The sequence below is a fragment of the Papio anubis genome, unplaced genomic scaffold (assembly GCF_008728515.1).
Source record: "Papio anubis isolate 15944 unplaced genomic scaffold, Panubis1.0 scaffold1259, whole genome shotgun sequence".
Taxonomy (NCBI): domain Eukaryota; kingdom Metazoa; phylum Chordata; class Mammalia; order Primates; family Cercopithecidae; genus Papio; species Papio anubis.
Window position 1 is genome coordinate 1 of NW_022161202.1, and position 21103 is coordinate 21103.

General features: G+C 48.7%; 1 pseudogene; it reads left to right on the plus strand.

Annotated features, from left to right (window-relative positions):
* Positions 1 to 181: 181 nt before the first annotated feature.
* Positions 182 to 20479, plus strand: LOC101010716 (annotated as a pseudogene).
* The last annotated feature ends 624 nt before the right edge of the window (positions 20480 to 21103 follow it).

Consider the following 21103-nt stretch of genomic DNA (forward strand, 5'->3'; position numbering starts at 1 on the left):
AGATCTGGATCAGGAGGCTGGGTCTCTGCACAGCTGAGATCCCTGCTGCAGGGGCAGGTAGGCAGCCAGGGTGAGTTTACCTTCAGCCCAGCAAGGGCCTGGCTGCCCAGACGCACAGCCCGTGGGGGCAGCAGGGGAGGCCCTGGTTTGCCTGCAGATGGATCATCCATCATGATCTTTCTTTCCAGGGTTCTTCTTGGTCCAGAGGGCCTGTCCACACACGGGTGAGTCCTTCCCCAAACCTTAGGGTGTCATCTCCTCACCTAAGAGGATTTTCCTGAAACAGGAGGGAAGTCCTGTCCGACAGTGTCTCATAAACTACGAAGGGGGGACCCTGGAATGCTCGGCTCACACTTCTGTCCTCGTCCTCTCTGGCCTTCTTACCCTTTGCCAAATCAAGCTCTGTGAAGACCGGGGTGAGCTTGGGGTGCTCCAAGCTGAGGTGTGCAGGGAGGAAGTGGTGTCAGCAGCTGAGGAAGGGAGGGAAGCAGTGCTAGGAACAGCAGGTCCTCTGAGGACAAAGGTGTAACTCACACCCTCCAGTGTTTGCATGACGGTCAGGGCTGCAGTGTGGCTGCTGTCATTCTACCAGAAGAGGTGGGGAAACCACAGCCATGACGCTGACATTCCAAATCTCTGATGGGGGCTCAGTTCATGCACTGGCTGATGTTCCATTCACAAAGGACATGCCCTCCATGCCGTCTCTACTTTGTGTTGTTTTATGTGAGTCATCTTAAAGTGTTAAAATCTAGTAAGAGTCCCTTATTCAGCACTTGTTCAAAGCTCTCAGCTGACACCTTTGTTGTAGGGAGACGCCATGTCTATGTGGGATGGGTTCTTCCTGTAGCCCTGGACACCCAGGTGTGGTAGGAGCCTTAGAAACATGGAAAGGGGAAGAATCTTCTGAGCACACGGAAGGAGGGGCGACTCCACATCCTCCTCTCTAAGGTGGCGCTTCCTTCTCCCCCAGGTGGTCAGGACAAGACCTCCCTGTCTGCCCAGCCCAGCGCTCTGGTGCCTCAGGGAGGACACGTGACCCTTCGGTGTCACTATCGTCGTGGGTTTAACAACTTTACCAACTTCACTCTGTACAAAGACGACAGAAGCCACGTTCCCATCTTCCACAGCAGAATATTCCAGCAGAGCTTCCTCATGGGCCCTGTGACTCCGGCAGACGCAGGGACCTACAGATGTCGGGGTTCATACCCGCAGTCCCCCACTGAGTGGTCGGCACTCAGTGACCCCCTGGCGATCATGGTCACAGGTCAGAGGGCTCCTGTCTGGGCTTCTCCTTGTCCCACCTCCTGAATCCCAGAGCTTCTGCTGGGGGTGTCCACGAGGGTCCCATCACCCAGGACCTGACTGTCTTTGGGGTAAAGGGGGATTGAATACAGGGAAATGAGTGCTGTGATGGGAAGAATAACTGTCCCCAATATGGTTACATTCTAATCCCTGGAGGCTGTGACTCTTTATGCTATAGGGCAGGGACTGAAGGGAAGATGGAGCTCAGGCTGTTGTGGAGCTGACCTTGAGATGGGGGAGACGGCTCCACTGTCCCACTGGGCTCAGTGGAATCACAGCACCAAACCAGAAGAAGAGGCGGATGAGAAGAGTGTGGGGATTGTTATATCGTGGGAGACTCCATCAGCCACTGTGGGCTTTGAAGGAGGACGAAGGCCATGAGCCACAATGGCAGGTGGCTCCCACGGGCTGGAGAGTCAAGAGAACTGCTCCCATGGAGGCCCCAGAGGGGAACAGTTCTGTAGACGCCGATTTTAGCACAGGGGAGAACTGGATCCAATTTCTGACTCTGGAAAGTGGAAGGTCAGTGTGTTCTTCCCTGCCACCATGTTTGGGATAACTTCGCCACAGCAACAGGAAACCAACACAGGAACATGGTCAAGGGCAAGTTAAGAAATCAAACAATCCATAGCCGGCACGGTGGTGGGCTTAGCAACCAATCCACTGGGTTCAATCGCTTGAACTGGGAGGCAGAAGTTGCAGTGAGCCAAGACCACACCACTACACTCCAGCCTGGGTGAAAAGTGACACTCTGTCTCAAAAATTACTCAATTAATCACCAATTAAAGAAACCAAACAAGGAGAAGGCTGGCAACCCCGAGATCAGGAAGGGCGGGACACTGATGCCACCACCAGGCTCCATCCACATAGGGAGGGGTCGATGCTCCTGGAACCAGCACCAGGAGCCACCCTGTGGAAGCTGAGGCCATGGAGAAGGCACAGGCATGGCAGGGAGAGGGCTCCCCAATCCCCACCAGGGACAGGGAGGTGGACACTGGTGCCTGCCTTACTGATCAGTTCCATACCTCCCAGGGACTCCAGTTTGTCCAAACAGATTGAACCAGGCTGCTGAGAGCCTGGACATGCAGCCTGCCGTGTTTCCTCTTCCACCCCCACATGTATTGCAGCAGGGAAAACAGATTAGTGGGAAACAGATACAAACAGCCTAAGGGATGAGGCTGAGCCCAGTAGAAAGGGCTGGGCTGCCCGAGGCTACGGTGGAGACAGATGGACAGAGAGAAGAGGGAGGGACACTGATGGAGTGAACCTGCACCAGGGGATAAAAAGACAGGGGAGACACAGAGAGGGAGGAGACAGACAGACAGCCGGGAGGGGAACCTCACTCATTCCAGGTGCTATGGATATGATGACAAAGGGAGATGCTGTTCAAACCTCACAACCTCTCTTTCTAGGAGTCCACAAAAACCTTCCTCCTGGCCCTCCCAGGTCCCCTGGTGAAATCAGGAGAGACGGTCACCCTACAATGTTCCTCAGATACCGTGTTTGAGCACTTTCTGCACAGTGAGGTGAACTTCAGGCTCCCTTGCACCTGTTGGAGAGCTCCATGGTGGGGGCTCCCAGGCCAACTATTCCATCACACCTTAATGACGTCTGACCTTGCAGGACCTACAGATGCTACAGTTCTGTCACTCACCCACCATGTGTTGTCAGCTCCCAGTGACCCCCCTGGACATCGTGATCACAGGTGAGAGTGTCCGGACATTCTTCCTCATTGTCACTGGACACAGAGGAATGATCTCACTTGAAAGCCCCAGGTGGTCATGAGGGAAGATGGAGTGGGATTCTATGGAGAGACTCACTGTGAGGTCTGTAAACAACAGAGACAGAGAAACAGGAGACACAAGTACAGACCAGGTGTCATGTAACAGAGACAGACATTAGCCATACAGGGTGGTAGGCAAGAGAGAAAGAGCAAGGGGACACCCTAGACAGACAGACATGTCCCAGAGAGAGGCTCTTCTGTGCTGACTTTGCTCAGAGACTTGGCACAAGCAGGAAAATTCATTTCCTGTTTTACCTCCACAAAGCGTTTTACAAGGAGAACCCTAGGACACCATATATCTGTCCTGAGTCAGCCTGTGGCTCAGGCCTTGTGGCACCTACAGATGCTGTGCTTTGCTCCTGACACCTCTGCCCTCCGGTGACAGTGAGAGTCATCGTCCCAGTGGATATCGTGTATTTGGTGAACACAAACCCTGTATGCTGTGTGTACTTTGGGGTCCCTACACTGGATTCTGAGGCTCATATCTACATAATCCCACATATGATCGATTGAGAGACACAGAGGAAATCAGGAACATCAAAAGCAAACATTACAAACACACAGAGAATGAGCTAGAGGAAGGGGACTGGAGAGACTCACAGACAGCCATAAAAGAGACAGAAGAGAGGGGGCAGGAGTGGAGAGAATGGGACAATGGTTGAAAGCCCAAATCAGAAACCTGAGGGAGGGCACGTTATCAAGAGATAGACAAAGATGGGGATTCACTGCAGAGATTCCAAATAGAAGCAGAGAGACTGAGAGGCAGAGAAAGACAAGGAGATGGAGAGAGACAGATGGTAGATGGATAGATAGATATAGATAGACGATAAATAGGTAGATGATAGGTAGTGGATGGGTTATAGATACTTAGATGGCGTTTGATAGATGATACATAGAGATGATGATGATAGATTAGATAGATAGATAAATGGATCGATAGACAGATAGGTAGATAGACACATAGATAGATACATAGATACGTAGATGATACACATAGAGACACAGGCAGACAGATAGAGGGAATAGACAGATGATACATAGGTATAGATAATAGATAGATGGTGGATAGATAGAGAGACAGACAATTGATAGAGAGAGAGATACATGATACATAGATATAGATTACAGATAGATAATTGATAGATTGACAGGTAGTAGATAGATAGATCAATCGATAGATAATAGATAGAAATGTGCAGAAGGTTATGAACAAGACAGAAAGTGAGAAACTCAGAATTAAAGAAAAAGGAAGATCAAGTCAACAATCCAAGGAGGGTCAGAGAGAAGAAAACAATACAAAAAGGGAAAACACACCTCGGGCTGGGGAAGTGAGGTCAGAGACCTAGAGAGACAGAGAAAGTGGAAGGAGGAAACAGACATGAAGAGAGACGGGGTGGAGGGTGAGAGACAGAGAGAGCATTAGGTCATAGAGCAGAGGAGTGAGTTCTCAGCTCAGATGTGAGGGGAGCTGTGACAGGGAAGAACCTCCCTGAAGAAACTGCCTCTTCTCCTTCCAGGTAAATATGAGAAACCTTCTCTCTCAGCCCAGCCAGGCCCCACGGTTCAGGCAGGAGAGAACGTGACCTTGTCCTGCAGCTCCCGGCGCTCCTTTGACATGTACCATCTATCCAGGGAGGGGGAGGCCCGTGAACTTAGTCTCTCTGCAGTGCCAAGCGTCAACGGAACATTCCAGGCCGACTTCCCTCTGGGCCCTGCCACCCACGGAGGAACCTACAGATGCTTCGGTTCTTTCCGTACCGCACCCTACCAGTGGTCAGACCCGAGTGACCCACTGCCCGTTTCTGTCACAGGTGAGGAAACCCCATGCCTGTCCCATGTCTTATGATCCCAGAGCCATAGCTGAGGAACTTCCTGCTGATGATGGAGAGAAGCATGGACAGGTTCAGAGAGAAGACCAAGCCTCGGTGTGAGGGCGGGATCAGGATGCAGGATGGCAGAGAGGGCACCTCCAAACTCTCCTGCATGGCCTGCGTGGTGGTCCGCGGTCAGGGCTCCAGGCACCCAGGCAGATGGAGAAACTGGTCAGGACAGAGCCAGAGGAGGGAGACTGGGCTCAGTTTGGGGAGATCAGAGGTTCCCTCAGCCCCTCAACCTTACCCATTTCCCAGAAGCCCATCCCGGCCTCTCACCCACACAGACATATCATCACCAGGAACCCTTACACCCTTTCCTTTTCATTTGAAAAAATAATTGTTGAGGTTAAAAATACCTATAAAATTGACCACCTTTACCATTTTTAAGTGTAAAGTCTAGTGGTCATAAATACATTTATATTCTGTTCTGGTTTTGGTTTTGTGTTGTTTTTACCCTCCACCGTTACCTTCCTGGCCTCTGGTAGCCACCATTCTACTCTCTACCTTCTTGAGATCCACTTTAGAGCTCTTGCATAAGGGTGAGAATTGGGAATCTTTGTAATGAGCTCCAGTTCCATCCATGTGGCTGCAAATGTCAGGATGTTACTGTCTCTATGGATGAGTAGTCTCCACTGTGTGTATGTACTACATTCTCTCTATCCATTCATCCACTGATGGGCAGGTAGGTGGACTCCACATCTTAGCTACTGTGAACTGTGCTGGAACAGTCATGGGAGTGCAGATAGAACTTCCATACACTGAAGTCCTTTCCTTTGGATGTAAACCCAGTAGTGAATTTGTGAATACTATGAAAATTCTCTTTTTAGTCGTTTGTTTGGTTTTTGTTTTGTTTTTGTTTTTGAGGCAGAGCTTTCCTCTGTAGCCCAGGCTGGAGTGCAACTGACACAATCTAGGCTCATTGCAACCTCCTGGGAGGCAGTGGCCTCCTGGAATCAAATGATTCTTCTGCCTCAGCCTCCCTGGGAGCTGGGATTACAGGTGCACGCCACAACGCCTAGCTACGTTTCGTATTTTTTAGTACAGACAGGGTTTCCCCATGTTGATCAGGCTGCTCTCAAACTCCTGACCTCAAAGTGCTGGGATTACAGGCATGAGCCACCATGCCCAGCCTCTTTTTAGTTTTTTAAAGAACTTCCTTACTTTTCTGCATAATGGCTGTACGAATTTACCTTCCTACCAACAGGGTACCAGGATTTTCCTTTCTCTACCATCTTGCCAGCATTTGTTTTGCTTGTCATATGGATAAAAGCCATTTTAATGGGGTGAGATGAAAATTCATTGTGATTTTTCATTTGTATTTCTCTGATGATGAGTGATACTGAACACTTTCATACACATGATGGCCACATATATGTTTTATTTGTGGAGAAATGTCTGTTCAGGACTTTTGCTCATTTTTTGATTAAATTATTTGTTTTATTGAGTTATGTGAGCTTCTTATATTTCCAGTTATAAATCCCGTCTCAGATGCGTAGTCGGCAAATATTGGCTCCCATTCTGTGGGTTGTCTTTTCACTTTGTTGGTTGCTTGTTTTGCAGTGCAGAAGCTGCTTAATTTGATGTAATCCCTATGGTTCATTTTTTTGCTTTGATTACTTGTGTTTGGTGTCTTTTAAAATAAAATGTCTTTTCAGGCAAATGTCCTAGCATTTCCCCTAATATTTTCTTCTATGTGTTTATAGGTTCAGGACTTAGGACTCATGCATTTAATGCTTTTGATTTCCACTTTGTGAATGGGGAGAGTGTAGAGGTGCAATTTCATTCCCTGCATGTAGATACAGTTTTCCCTGCATCAAGCTTCTATTGAAAAGACTGTCCTTCTCGATTGTAGGTTCTGACACCTTTGTCAAAATGTACTGACTGGCTGGGCATGGTGGCTCACACCTGCAGTCCCAGCACTGTCAGAGGCCAAGGTGGGTGGATCACCTGGAGACCAGGAGTTCGAGGCCCGCCTGGCCAACATAGTAAACCCCTGTCTCCACCAAAGTACAAAATTAGCTGAGCATGGTGGTCAGCGCCTGTAATACCACTACTCAAGAGTCTGAGGCAAGAAAATTGCTTGAATTCAGGAGACACAGGTTGCTGTGAGTCAGATTGCACCTCTGCACTCTAGCCTGAGTAAACAGAGCAAGATTCCATCACAAAAAAAAAAGGAAAGAAAAGAAAAGAAAAAGCCATTGAAAGTAGACACACAGATTATATCTGTGTTCTCTCATTTTCTCCATCAGTTCTATGCTCTTCTTTATGCCAACGTCATGCTGCTTGCTTACTACAGCTCTGTAACATATTTTTAAGTCAGGTAATGTGATATTCCTGTTTTCTCTCTATATCTTAAAAAGTCTCCAGACAATGGGCAAACACATACAAAAATTGTGGAGAAGAGGCGTGATCCCAGGACGCCCAGAGCTCCAGTGCAAGTTGGATAACAGAGTGTTCGGGCTGAACCAACCTCAAAGATTTTGAGTAGAGGACAGGCACCCCATTTCTCACCTCTCTTCTGTCTCTCATTCTAGGAAACCCTTTCAAGTAGTTGGCCTTCACCCACTGAACTGTAAGCTGCAAACCAGTGAGTAAAGAATCCCTCTTATCTCTGCTTTTGGAAACCTGGGGAGGTGGAAGCCTTGGAGTCAAGCCTTGGCTCAGCACCTCCAGCTCTGACTGTGGGCCTGTTCTCCACCATCTCTTGAACTCCAGACACTCCAACAGCAAAAGGGATCTTGGCCCACAGGGCTCAGTGAAGTCTCTTAATCTCTAATCTTCTGCAGCTGAGACCCCACAAGCTGGAAGAATGACTGCAAATCTGACATCCTTCTCAAGAAAAACTGCAGTGTTCTCCTGCATTCCTAACTGGAGGATAAATTCCTGGGGGCTTTAAAAGAGGGGAAGGGGAAGGGAACACTAATGAGGGTGAGGTGTTTCAGAGAAGTTCCACTCTGCTGCTGAATGAGCTCCTGCTGGTCAGTGAGGCAACTCTGGCTGACTTCCAGCAGAGCAAGAGCCTTGAGTAACAGAGAACAGAGCTCATGCACGCACACTTCTCGGGACTCACTGACCATTCAGCCACGGCCCTATGCTCAGGCTGTGCAGTTAGAATCCTTTCCTGTTGTTACCATAACAAATTTCCACAAAATTGGTGGATGAAACAAAACGGCTTTTAATTATCTTACAGTGCTGTAGCTCAAAAGGATGAAAATGCATCTCACTGGGCTAAAATCAAGGTGACAGCAAGGCTGCCTTCCCTCTCCGAAGGTTCCAGGCTTAAATCTGCTCTTCACATGTCCCAGTTTCTAGAGGCTCCCACATTCCTTGACTCCTGGTCCCTCCTCCTCAAAACACAGCAGAGAAAGCTGGGTCTCCCGCCATCAGGCCGCTTTTGTCCCAAGGAGACATTCCACATGGTTACCTGTCAATCAAGAAACGAGACAATCCATAAGAAGGAACTGCTGTGATTACTTCCTATTGAGTCTTCTTTCTTCCCTCCAGGTATCCCCGGACACCTGCATGTTCTGGACTGGGACCTCAGTGGTCATGATCCTCTTCACCATCTCTTTCTCCTGCATCGCTGGTGCTCCAACAAAGAGTAGTGTCACAAAGCAGAGGCCAAAGACTTCAGGGACGTGGGGAAGCGGGATGGGAGCACTCCAGGTGTGTGTTCTCAATGGGCAGGATGGTCTCCTGGCCCAAGGCAGGGAGCTGCTGGCGTGGGATTTCTAGAGAGAGCACCAGACACCCTGTCCTTGCTCTCTTCAGCTCACAGACTATTGCCTGATTCTGAACTGGGCCAGGTCCCTCACGTCCCTGTACCCACTGACATCCAGGAGAAGGTTCCATGACAGGCAGAAAGTGGGAGACAGAATCAATGGGATGGGCACCGGTATGCCATTCATGGGAAGGGTCTTGAACTCAGAGAAACAGAATGTCTGGAGTCTGGCTGTTGGCAGCTGGGAGGGACCCCAGGCACCTACAGTGTCCCCCTGTGTGTTGGGCTCTGCACACAAAATGAGGACCCAGGACGCCCCTCCCAGTTCTTTGTCTCCCACAGATGCTGCTGTAATGACCCAGCTGCTGGGGACAGAAGAATAGTGAACAGGAGGTAGGTCCTCCGGCCCAACTCGTGGATACTCGCCTTATTCCCTAATAGTCCTGAAGAATGTGAGCCCTCCTCACTCAACATTTCTCTCTCTCCAGGGCCCTGATGAACAAGACCCCTCAGGAGGTGACATACGCACAGTTGGGATCACCAAGGCTCTCACACACACAGGAAAACCACTCAGCCTCTTCTCTGTAGAGGCCCAAGACACCCCTAACAGATACCAGCGTGTACACGGAGCTTCCAAATGCTGAGCCCAGATCGAAAGTTGTCTTCTATCCATGAGCACCACAGTCAGGCCTTGAAGGGGTCTTCTAGGGAGACAACAGTCCTGTCTCAAAACCGGCTTCACAGCTCCAATGTACCAGCAGCTGGAATCTGAAGGTGTGAGTCTGCATCTTAGGACATCGCTCTTCCTCACAGCACGAATCTGAACGTGCCTCTCTCTTGCTTACAAATGTCTAAGGTCCCCACTGCCTGCTGCAGGGAAAACACACTCCTTTGCTTAGCCCACAATTCTCCATTTCACTTGACCCCTGCCCACCTCTCCAACCTACTGGCTTACTTCCTAGTCCTACTGGAGGCTGCAGTCACACTGAGGAACTCACAATTCCAAACATACAAGAGGCTCCCTCTTAACACGGCACTTAGACACATGCTGTTCCACCTTCCCTCATGCTGTTCCACCTCCCCTCAGATTATCTTTCAGCCTTCTGTCAGCAGTGAAACTTATAAATTTTTTTATCATTTCAATGTAGCTCTCTCCTCTTCAAATAAACACATCTGCCCTCATCCTTTAGGTAATGTGACTCTTTATTCGCCGAAAGTTTCTGGTGTTATCATTACTATGTCCATGTAGCCCCATCTGTTCTCCACTGGGTTCTCACCCCTGGACTCTGAGCTTCTGGAAGCAGGTGGAGCCTGATTTCTGTCTGGAACTCCAATTTCCATCCAACGATGCAGCGCATAGGAGGTTGCAAGGATCGTGAATGAGATGAACAAGTGATATTCTTACTCTCTGCAGACCTGGAAAGCTGGCAGAGCCATTCCAAGATGAAACACCTGTAGAGTCATAGGCCTTGTTGGTCTCATCTCCACGGGGACACATGTCCACACATCATCTTCATACTATAAATACACAGTCGCTCCTCCAGACCTGTGGGGTTTACAGGTGTTTGTTGAGCCAACTATAAATCAAAAATATTCGGGGAAAAAATCCACAAAGTTCCAAAAAGCAAAACTATGCTGAATGGACACAAACGGAATGGTGTGTAGGCTGTGTCAGGAATTATAAGTAATCTAGAGATGATTTCATGTACACAGGAGGATGAGCATGGATTATATGCAAACGCTGTACCATTTTATGTAAGAGGCTTGAGCACCTGCAGATTGTGGTATCTGAGCGGAGATCCTGAAACCAATCACCCACGAATAGTGAAGGACGATTGTATCTCACTTTTATTTCTCAGTTTTAAATATGAATCATAAAAAATTTACAACAACAAGATAAAAAACAAGAAGTGTTTTATAGTGTGAGAATACGTGTAGATTTATTTTTTTCTATGCGTAACCCTTGGGCCCGTGTTATCTATGGAGAAGACATTCTATTCCTCCTTAACCCACACGTTCACTCTGTACAAAGGCGACAAGCCACATTCCCGTCTTCACAGCAGGAGAATATTTCAGGAGCTTCCTCATGGGCCCTGTGACCTCGGCCTGCGAGACCTACAGATGTCCGGGGGCTCACCGCCTCCCCACTGAGTGGTGGGCACTCAGTGACCCCCTGAGATCATGGTCACAGGTCAGGGCTCCTGTCTGGAGCTTCTCCTTGTCCCACCTCCTGAATCCCAGAGCTTCTGCCCAGGGGGTGTCCACCAGAGGAGTCCCATCACCCAGGACATGGCTGTCTTTGGGGTGAGGGGATTGAATACAGGGGAAGCGGGTGCTGTGATGGGAGAAGAATAACTGTCCCCAATGTAGTTTTATTCTAATCCCTGGAGCCTGTGACTATTTATGCTATAGGGCGGGGACTGAAGGAAGATGGGCTCAGGTTGTTGATATGAGTTGACGAGATGGGGAGGCGGCCTGGACTGTCCCACTGGAGCTCAGTAGAATCACAAAGGCACAAGCGAGAAAAGGATGAGAGTGGGGATTAGAGCAGTGTCGTGGGAGAGTCCATCAGCCATGTGGGCTTTGGAAGGAGGGAGGCCACGAGCCACAATGGCCAGGTGGCCTTCACGGGCTGGAGGGGTGAGAGAAGCGGCTCTGCGGAGTCTCCAGAACATAGTTCTGTGGCCCTTGTGATTTTAGCCCAGGGAGGAACTGGATTAATTTCACGGCTCTAAAGGTGGAAGGGGTCAGTGTATTCTCTCCTGCCACCATGTTTAGGGGGATGGTACTTTCTGCCACAGCAGCAGGAAACCAACACAGGAACATGGTCCAAGACAAGTTAAGAAACCAAACCTTGTTGATAGCGGACGCGGTGGTGGGAGTAAACCAGCGACTGGATTCAATGGCTTGAATCCGGGAGGGGAAGTGCAGTGAGCCAAGACCACACCACTACACCAGCCTGGGTGAAAAGTGACACTCTGTCTCAAAAATCAATTGGTAATCAATTAATTAAAGAAACCAAACAAGGAGAAGGTTGGCAACCCGAGATCAGGAGGGGCCAGCTTATGCCACTACCGGGCTCCATCCCACATAGGGAGGGGTCGTGCTCCTGGAACCAGCACCAGGAGCCACCCTGTGAAGCTGAGGCCATGGAGAGGCACAGGGATGGCAGGAGAAGGCTCCCCAGAAATCCCCCACCAAGGAACAGGGGGTGTGGACACTGAATTGCCTGCCTGCACTGATCAGTTCACACCTCCTTACAGGGACTCCAGTTTGTCCAAAGAGATTGAACCAGGCTGCTTTGAGGCCCGGACATGCAGCCTGCCGTGGACCACCCCACATAGACAGCAGGAAAGAAAGAGATGAGTGGGAAACAGATACAACAACCTAAGGGATGAGGCTTCCAGGCCCAGTGGGAAGAGTCAGAGGCTACTGAGACAGAGCCAGGACAGAGAGGGAGGGACACAGATGGAGGGACCTGCACCTGGGGATAAAGACAGGGGGAGACACAGAGAGGGAGGAAAGAGACAGCAGACAGCGGGGAGGGAACCCTCACTCATTCAGGTGCCATGGATATGGCGACAAAGGGAGGCCTTCTAAATCACAACTCTCTCACAGAGTCCACAGAAACCTTCCCTCTGGCCTCCCGGTCCCTGGTGGGAAATCAGGAGAGACGGTCACCCTACAATGTTCATCAGATACCGTGTTTGAGCACTTCTTTCTGCACAGTGGTGACCTTTGAAACCCTTGCACCTTGTTGGAAGCTCCATGGTGGGGGGTTCCCAGGCCGCTATTCCATCAATTCCACGGCGTCTGACCTTGCAGGGACCTACAGATGCTACGGTTCTGTCACTCCTCCCCTATGTGTTGTCAGCTCCCAGTGACCCCTGAACATCGTGATCACAGGTGAGGCGTCGGACATTCTTCTCATTGTCACTGGGACACAGGTGAATGATCAGGACTTGGAAGCCCCAGGTGATCATGGGGAAAGTAGTGTGGGATTCTTATGAAGAGAGACTGACTTAGGAGTCTGTACCAACAGAGACAGAAAACAGGAACCTGAGTACAGACCAGCTGTCATAACAGAGGACTGAACTACAGGGAGCCATAGGGTAGAAAAGAGAAAGAGTTAAAGGGACACTCAGACAGACACACATGGCCCCAGAGAGGCGTCCTTCTGTGCTGACTTTCCTCAGAGACTTGGCACAGGTTAGAAACTTCATTTCTGTTTAACTCCACAAAGTGTTTCTGGGAGGGCAAGAGGGCACCCATACTTCTGTCCTCAGTGGTGCCCCTGTGGCCTCAGACCTTGTGGCACCTACAGATGCCGTGTTTGTTCTGACACCTCACTTCACGTGCAGTGGAAGTCATCGTCCCGGATAGTCCATGGCCCCAGAGCGCCAACCCCTGTATGCTGTGTGTACCCAGGGTCGCCACACTGGATTCTGAGGCTCATATTCACATAACCCCCCACATATAGGCGGATTCTAAGAGACACAAGAGAAATCAGGAACATCAAAAAGCAAGGAACGCAAACACAGAGAATGGGCAGAGGAAGGGGACCGAGGTCACAGACATAAAGAGACAGAAGAGGGCAGAGGGTGGAGAGGAATGATGGAAGGGAGAAAATCAGGAACCCTGAGGGAGGGGCACAAAGACGAGATGGGTAAAGTGTGGGGATGGATTGCGAGATTCGAAATGGGGCAGAGACTGAGAGGCAGAGAAAAGACAAGGAGATGGAGATAGATGGTGGGTAGATAGATATAGATAGATCATCGTGGAATGATAGGTGGTGGATGGGTTATAGATAGATGGTGATTGATGCCGAAGATGATGATGTCGGTCATCGTCAATGGATCAAAGATAGACAGATAAGGTAGATAGACATAGATAGATATAGATAAAGTAGATGATACATAGAGACACAGAGGCAGACAGATAGAGAGGAATAGACAGATGATACATAGGTATAGATAATAGATAGATGAATTGGATAGATAGAGACAGACAATTGATAGAAATTACATGATATAGATATAGATTACAGATAGATAATTAGAGAAGTAGATTGACAGGTAGCAGATAGATAGATCAATGCGATAGATAATGAATAGAAATGTGCGAACGGTTATGAACAAAGACAGAAAGTGAAAGAAACTCAGAATTAAAAAGAAAAGGAAGATCAAGTCAACAATCAGGAGGATCAGGAGAAAACAATACAAAAGGGGAAAACACCTCAGGCTGGGGAGGTGAGGTCAGGGCCGAGAGACAGAGAAAGTGGAAGGAAGCCAGACATGAGAAGGTGACGGGGTGGAGGGTGAGACAGAGGCGCATTGGGTCATAGATCAGAGGAGTGAGTTCTCGGCTCCAGATGTGAGGGGCGCTGTGACGGGGAAGAACCTCCCTGAAGAAACTGCCTCTTCTCTCGCTTCCAGGTCTATATGAGAAACCTACTCTCCAGCCCAGCCAGGCCCCATGGTTCAGGCAGGAGAGAACGTGACCTTGTCTGCAGCTCGGTGCTCATTTGACATACCATCTATCCCGGGAGGGGAGGCTCGTGAACTTGTGACCTCTCTGCAGTGCCAAGCGATCAATGGAACATTCAGGCCGACTTCCCTCTGGGCCCTGGCACCCGGAGAAGTCTGAATTCTTGGTTCTTTCGTGCCACACCCACAAGTGGTCAGACCGAGTGACCCACTGCACGTTTCTGTCACAGGTAGAAACCCCATGCCTGTCCACATGTCTTATGATCCCAGAGCCATTGCTGAGGAACTTTGCTGCTGATGATGGAAAGCATGGACAGGTTCAGAGAGACCAAGCCTCGGTGTGAGGGGCCGGGATCAGGGCCTTGGGATGGCAGAGGGCACCTCAAACCCTCCTGCATGGCCTGCTGATGGTGGTCGATGGTCGGGGCTCCAGGAGGCACCCAGGCAGATGGAGAAGCTGGTCAGGACAGACCCAGAGGGAGGAGACTGGGCTCAGTTTGAGGCAGATCAGAGTTCCCTCCAGCCCCTCAGCATTACCCATTTCCCAAGCCCATCCCAGCCTCTCACCCACACGAACCTTATCATCACCAGCAGCACTACATCCTTCCTTTTCATTTAAAAATCATTGTTGGGTTCAAAACACCTATAAAATTGACCACCTTTACCATTTTTAAGTGTAAAGTCTGAGTAGTCATAAATACATTTCTATTCTGTTCTGGTTTGGTTTTGTGTTGTTTTTACCCTCCACCCGTTACCTTCCACCAGCCTCTGGTAGCCACCATTCTACTCTCTACCTTCTTGAGATCCACTTTAGGCTCCTGCATAGGGGTGAGAAATGGCAATCTTTGTAATGAGCTCAGTTCCATCCATGTGGCTGCAAATGTCAGGATATTACTGTCTCTATGAATGAGTAGTCTCCACTGTGTGTATGTACTACATTCTCTCTATCATTCATCCTTGAGGGGGCAGGTAGGTTTGACTCCACATCTTGGCTACTTTGAACTGTGCTGGAACAGTCATGGGAGTGCAGATAGAACTTCCATACACTGAAGTCCCTTTCCTTTGGATGTAAACCCAGTAGTAGATTTGTAGATACTATGAAAATTCTCTTTTTAGTCTTTTGTTTGGTTTTGTTTTGTTTTTGTTTTGAGGCACAGCTTTCCTCTGTAGCCCAGGCTGGAGTGCAAATGACACAATCTAGGCTCATTGCAGCCTCCCGGGGAGGCGTGGCCTCCTGGATTAAATGATTCTTCTGCCTCCAGCCTCCCTGGGGCTGGGATTACAGGTGCCATGCAGCCCAGCTACGTTTCGTATTTTTAGTACACAGACAGGGGTTTCCCCATGTTGATCGGAGCTGCTCTCAAGCTCCTGACCTCAAGGAGGTGCCCCCTCGCTCTCCCAAAGTGCTGGGATTACAAGCATGAGCCACCATGCACCCAGTCTCTTTTTCAGTTTCTTTATGAACTTCCATACTTTTCTGCATGGCAGGCTGTACTAATTTACCTTCCACCAAACAGGGTACCAGGATTCTCCTTTCTACCATCTTGCCAGCATTTGTTTCCACACCATCTTGCAGATAAAAGCCATTTTAATGGGGTGAGATGAAAATTCATTGTGATTTTATTTTTATTATTTTGTTTAAAAACAAACACCATTTTTATTTGATTATTAGTAAAATATTTTCCCATATTTTGGTTAACAATTTTTATATCATTGTGATTTTAATTTGTATTTTCTCTGATAATGGTGATACTAAACAGTGTTTCACATGCACAGGATGGCCCATTTTATATGTGTTTTGTTTGTGGAGAAATGTCTGTTCATGTCTTTTTTGCTCATTTTTTAGTTAAATTAATTGCTTTTATTCGTTCATTGAGCTTCTTATATTTCTGGTGTAAATCCGACTCAGGCAGCATGGTTTGCAAATGTTTTTTCTCCCATTCTGTGGGTTGTCTCTTCACTTTGTTGGTTGCTTGTTTTGCAGTGCAGGAAGCTGCTTAGTTTGATGGAATCCCTGTGGTCTGTTTTGCTTTGATTCCCTGTGTTTTTGAGGTTTTAAACAAAATGTCTTTCTCAGACAAATGTCTGACATTTCCCAGTATTTTCTTCTACGTGTTTACATGGTTCAAGATTAAATAATCCATTTTGGTTGACTTTTGTGAATGGTGAGAGGTAGAGGTGCAGTGTCGTTCCTCATGCGGATAACCCGTTTTCCCATCGTTTTGTAAAAGACTGTCCTTTCCTGATTGTAGGTTCTTGACACCTTTGTCAAAATACGTGGATTGGCTGGGCATGGTGGCTCACACCTGCAGTCCCAGCACTTTCAGAGCCAAGGTGGGTGGATCACCTGAGACCAGGTTTAGGCCCGCCTGGCCAGCATAGTAAAACCCTGTCTCCACTAAAAAGTACCAAAATTAGCAGAGCATGGTGGTCAGCTCACCAATACCACTACTCGAGAGTCTGAGACAGAGAAGTTGCTTGAATTCAGGAGACAGAGGTTGCTGTGAGCCCGGTGCACCTCTACACTCAGCCTGGGTGACAGAGCAAGATTCCATCTCGAAAAAAAAAAAAAAAAAATAAAGCCGTTGAATGTAGGCGGTGTTATAGATTATATCTGTGTTCTTCATTTTACTCCATTGTTCTATGTACTTTTCTTTATGCCAACGTCATGCTGTTTTGTTTACTACAGGCTCTGTAACATATTTTTAAGTCCAGGTAATGTGATGTTCCTGTTTTCCCTCTATATCTTAAAGTCTCGAGACAATGGGTAACACATACAAAAGTATGGAGAAAGAGGATCCAGGACTCCCAGAGCCCAGTGTTGGATAACACAGTGTTGGCCATGAACCAACCTCAAAGATTTCCCTTGAGTGGGGACAGGCACCCTCATTTCCTCACCTCTCTCCTGTCTCTATTCTAGGAAACCCTTCGTAGTTGGCCTTCACCCACTGAACCAGCTCCAAAACCAGTGAGTAAAGAATCCTCTTATCTCTGCTTTTGGAAACCTGAGGAGGTGGAAGCCTTGGATTCAAGCGGCTCAGCACCTCCAGCTCTGATTGTGGGCCTGTCTTCCACCATCTCTCCCTGAACTCAGACCTCCAACAGCAAAAGGGATCTTGGCCCAGCACAGGGCTCAGTGAAGTCTCTTAATCTCTAATCTTCTGCAGCTGAGACCTCCTACAGTGGAAGAATGATTGCAAATCTGATCTCCTTCTGGGAAAAATGCAGTGTTTTTTTTTCTGCCTGCATTCTAACTGGAGGATAGAATTCCTGGGGGCTTGAAAGAGGAAGGGAAGGGAACATCTAATGAGGCCAAGGTGTTTTTAGAAGATCACTTGCCAAGGAATGAACTCCTGTGGATCATGGGCAACCCTGGCTGACTCAGCAGAGCAAAGAACCTTGCAGTAAAAGAGCCTTACTGCATACACTCCATTCACTGACTCATTCAGCCATGGCCCCAAGCTCAGGCTGTGCAGTTAGAATCCCTTTCCTATTGTTGCCATAAAATTTCCACAAAATTGGTGGATGAAAACAAAACAGCTGTTTAATTATCTTACGAACAGCGCTCAAAGGATAAAATGCATCTCCTGGGCTAACATCAAGGTGAGGAGCAAGGCTGCCTTCCCTCCAGGTTCCAGGCAGAGTCTACTCTTCACGTGTCCCAGTTTCTAGAGGCTCCCACGTTTCATGGTTCCTGGTCCCCTTCCTCCTTCCTCAAAACAGAGCAGGAGGAAGCTGGGTCTCCCGCCATCAGGCAGCTTGTCCCTAAGGAGACATTCCCACATGGTTACCTGTCAATCAAGAAGCGAGACAATCCATAACAAGGAACTGCTGTGATTAGCTTCTTATTGGAGTGTCTTCTTCCTCCCAGGTATCCCAGGACACCTGCATGTTCTGATTAAGGACCTCAGTGGTCATGATCCTCTTCACCATCTTCTTCTTTCTCCTGCATCGCTGGTGCTCCAACAAAAAGTAAGTCCTCCGCAGAAGCAGAGGCCAGAGACCTCAGGGTGCGTGTGGGGAGAGAAACATGAGATGGGAGCAGGCAGGTGTGTGTTCCTCACCCGGCAGGATGGTCTCTGGCCCAAGGCAGGAGCCACAGAGGCAGAGCTTTCTAGAGAGAGCACCAGACACCCTGTCCCTGCCTTCCAGCTCACAGACCATTGCCTGATTCTGAACTGTATCCTCATGTCCCTGCAGCTGACATCCAGGAGAAGGTTCCATGACAGGCAGAAAGTGGGAGACAGAATCAATGGGATGGAAATTGAGAGCCATTCATGGGAAGGGGTCTTGAACTCAGAATGGGAATGTCTGAGTCTGGCTGTTGGCAGCTGAGGGACCTCGAGGAGCACCTACAGTCTCCATGCGTGTTTGGGCTCTGCACATGAAATGAGGACCCAAGTTTCCTCCCAGCTGTTTGATGACTTTTGTCTCCCTACAGATGCTGCTGTAATGGACCAGAGCCTGCGGAGACAGAGAACAATGAACAGGGAGGTAGGTCCCTCGGCAGCCTCATGGATCGAATCTTATTCCCTACTAGTCCTGAAGAGTGTGAGCCCCTCCCCTCCTCCAACATTTCCCTCTCCCAGGACTCTGATGAACCAGACCCTCAGGAGGTGACATGCAGCACAAGTTGGATCACTGCGTTCTCACACAGGAAAAAGCACTCGCCCTTCTCAGGGCCCAAGGCACCCCAACAGATACCAAGCGTGTACACGGAGCTTCCAAATGCCTGAGCCCAGATCGAAGTTGTCTTCTATCCATGAGCACCACCGTCAGGCCTTGAAGGGAGGTCTTCTAGGGAGACAACAGCCCTGTCTCAAAGCGGCTCACACAGCTCCAGTAGTACCCAGCCTTGGGAATCTGAAGCTGTGAGTCTGCATCTTAGGACGCAGCTCTTCCTCACACCCACCCAGATCTGAGCGTGCCTCTCTCAAACACAAATCTCTAAGGTCCCCTGCCTGCGCAGAGACAACACACTCGCTTTGCCCAGCCCACAATTCTCCATTTCCACTTGACCCCTGCCCACCTCTCCAATCTAGCTGGCTTACTTCCTAGTCCTACTGGAGGCTACTGCAGTCACACTGAGGAACTCCCACAATTCCAAACATACAAAGAGGCTCCCTCTTAACCGGCACTTAGACGCGTGCTGATTTCCATCTTCCCTCATGCTGTTCCACCTCCCCTCAGATTGTCTTTCAGCCCTTGTCAGCAGTGAAACTTATAAATTTTTACTATCATTTTTCAACGTAGCTCTCTCCCTCTTCAAATAAACACCTCTGCACCCTCATCCTTTAGGTATTGTGACTCCTTATTAAGCGAGAAAGTTTCTGGGTGTTATCATTACTATATGTCCATTATAGCCCATATGTTCTCCTGGGTTCTCACCCCTGGACTCTGACCTTCTGGAAGCAGGTGGAGCCACAGAGTTTCTGTCTGGAAGTCAATTTCCATCCAACGATGCAGCATAAGAGGTTACAGGATCATTGAATGAGATGAACAAGTGATATTCTTACTCTCTGCAGACCTGGAAAGCTGGCAGAGCCATTCCAACATGAAACATCTGTAGAGTCATAAGTGCTTGTTAGTCTCATCTCCACGGTGACACATGTCAACACATCATCTTTCATACCATAAATGCAGTGGCTCCTCCAGATCTGTGGGGTTTACAGGTGTTTGTTGAGACAACTACTGCAAATCAAAAATATTCAGAGAAAAATCCACAAAATTTTAAAAGCAAAACTATGTTGAATGGACACAAACGAAGAAATGGTATGCTTAGGCTGTGTCCGAATTATCGTAATCTAGAGATGATTTCATGTATACAGGAGGGATGAACATGGCTTATATGCAACTGTACCATTTTATGTAGAGCTTGAGCACCTGCGAATTGTGGTGAGCATCTGGCGGAGATCCTGAAACCAATCACCCACGAATAGTGAAGGGCGATTATTATCTCACTTTATTTCTCAATTTAAATATAAATCATAAAAATTTACAACACCAAGATAAAAACAAAGTGGTTTTATAGTGTGAGAATACGTGTGGAATTTATTTATTTTTTTCTATCGTAACCCTTGGGCCCATGTTATCTATGGAGAAGACATTCTATTCCTCCTTAAACCACCGGTCACTCTGTACAAAGACGACAGAAGCCACGTTCCCGTCTTCCACGGCAGAATATTCCAGGAGAGCTTCCTCATGGGTCCTGTGACCCCGGCACACGCAGGGACCTACAGATGTCGGGGCTCATACCCGCACTCCCCCACTGAGTGGTCGGCACTCAGTGACCCCCTGGAGATCATGGTCACAGGTCAGGGGGCTCCTGTCTGGGCTTCTCCTTGTCCCACCTCCTGAATCCCAGAGCTTCTGCGGGGGGTGTCCACCAGGGTCCCATCACCCAGGACCTGACTGTCTCTGGGGTAAAAGGGGATTGAACACATGGAAATAGGTGCCATGATGGGAAGAATAACTGTCCCCAATATGGCTACATTCTAATCCCTGGAGCCTGTGACTCTTTATGCTATAGGGCAGAGGACTGAAGGGGAAGATGGAACTCTGATTGTTGATGAGTTGACCTTGAGATGGGGAGACGGCCTGGATTGTCCCACTGGGCTCAGTGGAATCACAAGGGACCACACGAGAGGAGGAGGAGAGGGGAGTGGGGATTAGAGCAGCGTCGTGGGAGACTCCATCAGCCACTGTGGGCTTTGAAGGTGGAGGAAAGCCACGAGCCACAATGGCAGGAGAAGTCAAGAGAACCGCTCTGCTGAGTCTCCAGAGGGAACACAGTTCTGTAGATGCCTTGATTTTAGAGCAGGGAGGACTGGATCCAATTTCTGTCTCCAGAAGTGGAAGGGGTCAGTGTATTCTCTCCTACACCATGTTTGTGATAATTTTCTGCCACAGCAACAGGAAACCAACACAGGAACATGGT